The sequence below is a fragment of the Ostrea edulis genome, chromosome 8 (genome assembly GCF_947568905.1).
Source record: "Ostrea edulis chromosome 8, xbOstEdul1.1, whole genome shotgun sequence".
In the NCBI taxonomy this organism is placed as follows: domain Eukaryota; kingdom Metazoa; phylum Mollusca; class Bivalvia; order Ostreida; family Ostreidae; genus Ostrea; species Ostrea edulis.
The window spans coordinates 35,056,343-35,065,216 of NC_079171.1; the positions used below are offsets into that span (position 1 = coordinate 35,056,343).

Consider the following 8,874-nt stretch of genomic DNA (forward strand, 5'->3'; position numbering starts at 1 on the left):
TACACATGTATATCAAACACAAGATGTTTAACTTGCTGACTAACAAGATCACAAATTGTCGTTATTATATACTTACCACACTCCCTGTGATAAATGCAAGTATACACATACACGGTATCACATGTAAATGTGCGATAATGACGATCGCCACCGGGGAGGGAGGGGTCATATATAAAGCACACGTGTTCTTTCCATTTTCTACCCATAGACCGGTCGTTGCGCGCTAACACTCCAATGCCGACATTTCAAAATTCTTGCTAAGATAAAAATTGTTTTACCACTTGTAAACAAATTCTCAATTTTTTAAAATTTTAATCATAACATAGTATTGTCTTCTGATTTTTGGTGTCATCTTAACTACATTAATCATTCTAATTCTGAATCCTTTCTATCAATATCTTCCTCTGATGATGTCTCCTCTTCTTCACTATCACTTTCTTTTTCACTATCACTTTCTTTTCCACTATCACTGTCTTTTTCATATATCAGATAGTTACACAAAGATTTGGCATGAGAAGATGATAGAGAATCGAACAGCCACTCCCGACTTACTGTCTGAACTCCAGTCTCAAAATGCAAATCTATAAGTACACAAAAAATTCTCTTAACTATGCCAAACATAAAATATGCACACACTTTCTATTCATTTACAGAAGAACAAATGGAAGGTTGAAACATAAAAATCATTTTGACACATCCCCCTCAAAAAACCCAAAACAAACCCTGACCCATGAATTTCGCAATTTAGGAAAAGGACATGATTATGAACATCATAATCATGCTTTTAATTTATATCATGTAAATTTCAACTTTCCTGGTCCAGCAGTTTTTGAAATGAATATTTTTTTTTTAAAAATCCCTATATGTGTATGCAAAACTTCGATCCTCCCTTGTATCCCCATCTTACCTCCGGGGGCCATGATTTTTACAAAATTGAATCTGCACTATGTCAGGAAGCTTTCATGTAAATGTTCACTTTCCTGGCCCAGTAGTTTTTGAAAAGAATTTTTTAAAAAGATTTTCCCTATATATTTGTATGCAAAACTTTGATCCCCTCTTGTGGCCCTATCCTACCCCAGGGAGTCATGATCTGAACATAGCTATATATCTGAAATATGTCAGAAAGCTTTCATGTAAATTTCAGCTCTTCTGGTCCAGTGGTTCTTGAGAAGAAATTTTTTAAATGACCCCACCCTATTTTTTTTTTCTGATTATCTCCCCTTTGAGAGGGACATGGCCCTTCATTTGAACAAACTTGAAAGCCCTTCACCCAAGGATGTTGTGTGGCAAGTTTGGTTGAAATTGGCCCAGTGGTTCTTCAGAAGAAGTCAAAAATATAAAAAGTTTGCAGACAATGGACAAAATGTGATCGGAAAAGCTCAGCAGAGCTAAAAAAGAAAATTTATTCACTTTTATTTTGTCACCATACTGGCCCTGCATAAGGGCCTGAACTCCTGATGCAGGAGCTATGAAATCAATTTTGCAATTTAGTAGAGAAGTTCATGAACATCATCAAAGTCATGCATTTAGCTTTTCCCATATATCTATATCGCAGTAGAGATGTTCTATTATTTCATAAATTTTCACTATATGGTTATATTGGTCCTGCCCTAGGGCTTGAACCCTGACCCAGGAGCCACGAATTTCACAATTTAGGCAGATAGCGACATCAACATCATAATCGTGCATTTAATTTCTCTCAAATATATTTATGGCAGTAGAGAGAAGGAAGATTTTCTAAGATTTAATGCATTTTGATTTTATGGTCATATTGGGCCTAAACCGCTCACCTGGGCCATGGATTTCACAATTCAAGTAGAATGTTTCATGGATATCATAACCATGCATTTAGTTTTTCTCCCACATGTGTAAGTGTAGAGAAGAATATTTTTGAAAATTTGACCTTTTTCTTTTGATATTTTGTCCACCCATGAGGCCCTGGGGGAGGTATTGTCATAAATTTCACAATTTATATCCCTCTTATCCTAGAGATACTCCAAATCAAAAATGTTAATGATTGGCCAATATCTATCTATCTATCTATCTATCTATCTATCTATATATATATATATATATACACAAGTAAAAAGGCTTGAAATGAATAACTTTACCTTTAAATTTCTTTGAATCCTCCTTACTGACATCATCATCGGAAAAACAAGTCAAAATTACTTTCCTCATTGCATTATTCTGGAATTCTTTTGCAGATGATATCAAAAGGCCTCCACATGCTTCCACAAGATACTTCAGGTATGCTTAATTAACAAAGAACAGAAAACACAAGCTTAAATTTATAGAATAGACTATATATCCATATAATTTTTGTCTTTATTAAAGCCACAACACTTGCACATTCATAAATATTTGTCCTTATCATTAGATGTTATAAACAACAAACCTGGGTCCACTGTTTCGCATTTCTTTACATCAACATATATCTGATGATTTTTTAGGATTGGATTCTGCATTTCTCTGGACAGTTTTGCCCATAGTTGATGCCGATGGTGTTGTCACCAATTATCTCAAAATCACCCTATGTAATCATTGTACAATTAATTGAAGTTTGGCAAAAGGTAAAATGGAACTCCACAGCAATACCATAATAAGGTACATGTATATGTACTTACTTCTGGCAGAAAAAAACCCTTTCTGAATACTTTGTTTTATCCAACTATAATGAAGTATCCAGCAATGATTTGCTAATCCAAAGAAATACTTCATTGTTCTATCACACCTGTAAGATATGTAAACAGGAGTAGTTCGAAACATTTACACTTCCTCCAAATAAGCTTAAGTGTTCAAGGGAGAAGTGATTAAAGAACTTACTTGACCTAACAATGACATGGCTTACAGAGTCGTTGAAAAGATGATGAAATTTGACACCATGTTCAAAAGCAAATGACTTCACCTCATTCTGAAAAAAGAGAGGTACACAGGCATTAACAGTCACCTGAGTATCATAGCCCATGATACAGGGAGTCTCAAATTTGCATATAAACCTCGATATGGAGTCTAACCCCCTAGGATCATGAAATTTACAATTTTGGTAAGGGACTACCTACTCCTTTTAAATATCTATTTAGTTTCAATAGCATTAAAGAAGATATTAATTAAATGTTTTGCATATCTATACACATTATATATATATATATATATATATAAATCAAGTTTAACCCCACCCTGGAGTCAAGATTCTCTACCCGGGGACCATGATTGATTGAATATTGTTTTACGTCCTTCTCGAGAATATTTCACTCAAATGAAGACGTCACCACTACGAGTGAAGGGCTGCAAAATTTAGGCCTATGCTCGGCACTTATGGCCATTGAGAAGTGAGGTTTTTTTTATCGTGCCACACTTGCTGTGACTTTTTGCGATGTCATCCGAAGGACCGCCTCATTTAATCCCCTTATGACAAGCAAGGGGTACTGAGGATCTATTCTAACCCGGATCCCGACGGGAATAAAATATAAAAAAATTTGTAGAGGCCTTCCTGCTCTACATCACCATGCATTTACTTTTTCTTGAGATATGCAGTTGTAGAGAAGAATTTTAAAAACTGGTAAATTTTTTACCGTTTTTGCCCTGCTTAAGGCCCAAAGGGTGCAGGTATCCTGAAAATTTATTTATGTCCCCCTTGTTCCAATGATGCTTCATATGAAATCTGAATGGTAGTTATCAAGAAGTTAAAAATATTTCAATTGTTAATGCACGATGACAAACGCAGACCAACTGCAATAGTGGTAACAATTGGCCTTGAAGTTTTCGAGAAGAAGACTGTAGAATTGTTAACGGATGATGAGGGACTCACGTGACTAAAAAATATGAGAAGACTCTTGGTTTCCTTTAGTATTTAGTATCACTTGTTATCTGAATAATTATTAAAATTCTTACCACACATCTTTTCTCCAGTCCAGAGACCATTATTCCTTTGATATAAGGAATTTCTGCCCCCGAAACAATACTTGTATTTCCTGTAGTAAAGTTAAATATATCAATACTTCAGTACTTATATTGTTTCAAAAGTAAACACAAAGATACTTGAAAGATAATTTATAGATAATTAATCAAGATGAGATTGTGTAGAGTTTTGGGGGTGGGGGGATGTGGGGATGGGGTGGGTGGGGGGATGTGGGGATGGGGTGGGTGGGTGTTGTACCGATTAGCTTAAAACCAACTTTTATTTGCGTGCGAGAAATGTTTGTTAGAAACTTACCATCGTGAATATTTCTAGCAATGAACTAGTTCTTTTAATGTCTCTAGTATTTGTTCCAAGTTTTTCTCAGTTGCAAAAATTATTCGCTGCGAACCAGTTTTTCTCACATTATTACCAGTGTGAGATCGACTTTACCCATGTGAGACAGCCGTGTGAGATTTTTCTGTCTCACACTGCTGCGACGTCATTTGATTGTGACGTCATATATTTTCTATGATTTACGTTACACGGTGAAGATTTACGTTACACAATGAAGTAAAAATATGTTGCATTGTTATCTTTAAATTTTAATGTAATATAGCTTTCTGGTGGACAACCTTGGGGTTTTTAGTTTACACTTACAGTGTAAACCATTTTCGGGAATGCTCTTTCTGCCTATCTAATTAGTTTTTGCATCGAAGTTCAAATGAGGATTTTGATAATCTAAAATTTTCTGAAAGCTCCTAATTTTATGCACTAAACTGTAGTTAAAATGTGAGAAAAATAATCCTTCATTATTTACTCGTGTGGGATAGGGAAATTCCACCTCTGGAACAAGATTCGCTGTCTAACACTGCGAATCTTGTCCCCTCGGTGGAATTTCCCTATCTCACACTCGTACTAATGAAGGATTCTGTTAATCACAAATAAATCGCAAAATAAAGTTGTTGCGATTAAAAGTTGGTTTACAGTATACACTGACCAGGTACTGATAAATACTTACTGAGTTCAGACACCATATCCTCACTAAGTCCTGATACATCTTCCTTAGGGCCTAGTTTTTCTTGTTTCGCTGGATTCCCTTCAAACAAAAACTCCATAGCCCATAAAGCTCACCTTGTCCCTGCTATTCATTCTTCTGAAGACTTTATAGATTTTCTCCTATATATTTGCAAGCAAAATTTTGATTCCATAATATGGCTCCACCCTACCCCAGTCTGAGAATTTAACGGTAGACAGATAGACCGCGGCTTATAATGCCAAAGGAGGTCGGGCCATGCCATGTGCAAATAAGATATCCCGAATTGTCTATGCCAAATTCTAAGAAACAAAGGAATAATTATGATATGTGTGTGAGATAATGCACTTAAGATAAATATTTTCCCTTAAAATTGTCAAAATCTATTTTTGTGACCTGGATTTCCCTCCGTTAATTTTAGAGTATACGACTTCAGTGTCTAAGTGGTTTGAAGATTATGACTAGTGCTCTAGACAAATTTTTCAACATACGATTCGTATGTCTTTAAATGTCAATGCTTTTTTTTAAATCAGCATTGACAAATTTTATTGGGATCGATTTTTAAACTAAAATTTTCCTCAACAATATGACTAGAGTTATCCTATTTTTCTTATATCCCAAATATTCAATTATTGCAAGAATGTCAAAACAAAATAATATACGTTCGACTTTTTGAGGTGAAGGTTAAATGGCATGTATATGATTCCGCAGTTAAAGTATTTTCTGGACAGTGATTATGATTAATTATGATGCGCAAAAGAAAAAAGAAAACGAGGACAATATCAATAGATTAAATGTAGAATTGGAAATGGAGTATGAAGTTGTATAAAACAAAAGAAAGTTTCTTAACTATTTTCTCTCGATGTATGTGTTATTTTTGTCGTAAAATTTTGGTAAGGTCTATGCCAAATGCCAATGGTTTATGCCGCATCAAAAAGACATCTAGACCTATTGCCTATGCCATTTAAAAAGTTAAATTCTCAGACTGCTACCCCTGGGGTCAATGATGTGACCAAAATTAAATCTAGACTACTTTATGTCAGGAAGCTATCATGTAAATTTCAATTTTTCTGGCCCAGTGGTTCTTAAAAGATCTTTTACATCTTGGCATTTCTTGATATCTCACATTGGAGGGGCATGATCCTTCATTTAAACAACCTTTAATCCCCTTCACCCTCAGATGATTTGTACTAAATTTGATTACAATTGGCTCAGTTATTCTAGAGAAGAAGATAAAAATCAGTTGAAGGAGTATACACATATGTGATGATATTGATGGCAGTGAATACATTCAAGAACACTCGATCTGTCACAAGTACGGTCAGAAGCTAATTGTATGACCTTGTATTATCAGATTCAGGGGAACTATGAAATTAGAGTATGAGAACCTGACAAGATTGTGTTACTCCCAATACAAGGTGATGAAATATAAATTGGTAACTCATCTAGCTCATCGTTTTAGAAGGGTGTTAGAGCAGGAAATTCTATTTAAAGTAGTTACCTAAAGTCATTCTGCAAGCCTCAAAGGTTCATCACTTTATATTTTAGCCATAATCATTCCATATTACAGAAAAAGCTCCAACCCTTACAATCTTTTATGACAAGCAACATCTATGATTTTAATACTTTGTTATAAAAGCCACACACCGGAAGAATCTACAATGTTCATTTACACCACTCTAGACCTTACATGTCTTGCATTGATCAGTGTAGTCCTACCCTCTTGATTGTTTTTTCCACATTTAAAAAAAGTTGGGCCATACACCGTGCTGGGTGTACAGACTGATTTAATAACATGATCTGGGTCATCTTTTTATCTATTTTCAGGGTCACTATTTTTGTCTGCAACATTTTAATACACCCCCCCCTTCCCATGCTCTTTCGCTCAGGTCAAAGGTTGTGCGTGACCTGATTTTCGCGGCAAACATCATATTGGCACGGGTACGCGGGTGTCACAGTTACGATATCATGATGAAGGGAATAACATTTACCGTTGCTTTTATCTGCTACTTATGTACTGTTAATGGAGATAATAGGACAGTGGTAAGCTGCACCGTTCCATGTCCAAACATAACTGTTAACTCCAGCCAAGTGCGGGATGTTTTTGTGACATCGTGTTTCCTCAATCAAGTTTTCGTCCATGGTGATGCAAGTCGTGTGCAAGTGCACGCTTTAATGGATGGTGCACTGTGTGGTAAGTGATAATACTTTTAGAATCTTGTAGATTTTTAATGTTGGATCCACCAGTTTTAGATCTTTGAATTTATATACATCGGGTTCGTCATGTATGTAGTACCGCCGAGGGTTTCCGAAAGGTTTATCTGAAATGTTAATGTTAGGGGGCCATGGATTGAAAAAGAAAAAAACAAGAGGCCCAAGGGCCTAGAATCGCTCTTCTGATAAATTGTACAACCCCACCATTTCTATTCTTAGCCTCTTAGTATTCTAAATCTTTAGTTTAATCCTAAGAATTCAAAAAAAGTAGGTCAATGTGACCTACTTTTTGGTCTACACATTTTAAGAACCCAAGAAATATCAACTGACAAAGTTTGATGATTTTAAGCCAGTTAGTATCTGAATATTGAAATATAGCTGTCAAATTCCAATCGTAGGTCATGGTGACCTACTTTTTGGTCAGCGAACTCCGAACATGCAAGACCCATCAACTGACAAAGTTTGATGACTGTAGGTCAAATAGTATCTGAAATATATAAATATAGCCGTCAAATTCCAAAAGTAGGTCAAGGTGACCTATTTTTTTTCGTCAACACCCTTCAAACATGCAAGACCCAACAACTGACAAAGTTTGATGACTGTAGGTTAAATAGTATCTGAATTATATAAATATAGCCGTCCAATTCCAAAAGTAGGTCAAGGTGACCTACTTTTTGTCAACACCCTTTGAACATGCAAGACGCATCAACTGACAAAGTTTGATGACTGTAGGTCAAATAGTATCTGAAATATATAAATATAGGTGTCCAATTCCAAAAGTAGGTCAAGTTGACCTACTTTTTGGTCGAAACCCTTCGAACATGCAAGACCCATCAATTGACAAAGTTTGATGACTGTAGGTCAAATCGTATTTGAAATATATAAATATAGCCGTCAAATTCCAAAAGTAGGTCAAGGTGACCTACTTTTTGGTCGACACACTCCGTTGACTCAAGATGCATCAACTGTCAAAGTTTGATGATTGTACGTCAATTAGTGACTGAAATATATAAATATAACTGTCAAATGCCAAAAGTAGGTCACAGTGACCTACTTTTTGGTCAATACACTCCGAAGACTCAAGATGCATCAACTGACAAAGTTTGATGATTGTAGGTCAAATAGTGTCTGAAATATAGTAATTTAGCTGTCAAATACCAAAAGTAGGTCACGGTGACCTACTTTTTGGTCGACACAAACCGAAGACTGAAGACGCATCAACTGACAAAGTTTGATGATCCTAGGTTTTACAGTGCCCAAAATATGCATCTAAAATTGAAAATGTGAAATTTGAATATCTGCAAAATTCAAAAAGTAGGTCACTGTGACCTACTTTTTTATAAATATGTTTCAAGGCCTCAAGTTTCATCAACTTACAAGATTTGATGATTCTAAACCTCTCGGTATTTGAAATAACAACTTAAAATATATCTATAAATGATAAGCCATAAAATTCAGAAAGTAGGTCACGGTGACCTATTTTTAAGTTGACGCATTTCAAGGTCCCATGATCCACCAACTGACAAGTTTTGATGATCATAGGCTTCAAAGTGTCCAAGATATGCATCAAAATTAATTTTAAAATAAATACCTGCAAAATTCAAAAAGTAGGTCACCGTGACCTACTTTTGAGACAACTTGACACAAGGTCCTAAGATGCATCAACTGTCAAAATTTGATGATCCTAGTCCTTATAATGACTAAAATATCTAAGATTTAAGGAATT

General features: G+C 35.4%; 1 long non-coding RNA gene across 1 annotated transcript; it reads right to left on the reverse strand.

Annotated features, from left to right (window-relative positions):
* Window positions 1–452: 452 nt before the first annotated feature.
* Window positions 453–2,245, reverse strand: LOC125663142 (uncharacterized). Its single transcript, XR_008798130.1, has 2 exons — window positions 2,112–2,245; window positions 453–581 (listed from the first exon to the last, which is right to left on the reverse strand). It is a non-coding gene; the product is annotated as an uncharacterized LOC125663142 (long non-coding RNA).
* Between the last annotated feature and the right edge of the window lie 6,629 nt (window positions 2,246–8,874).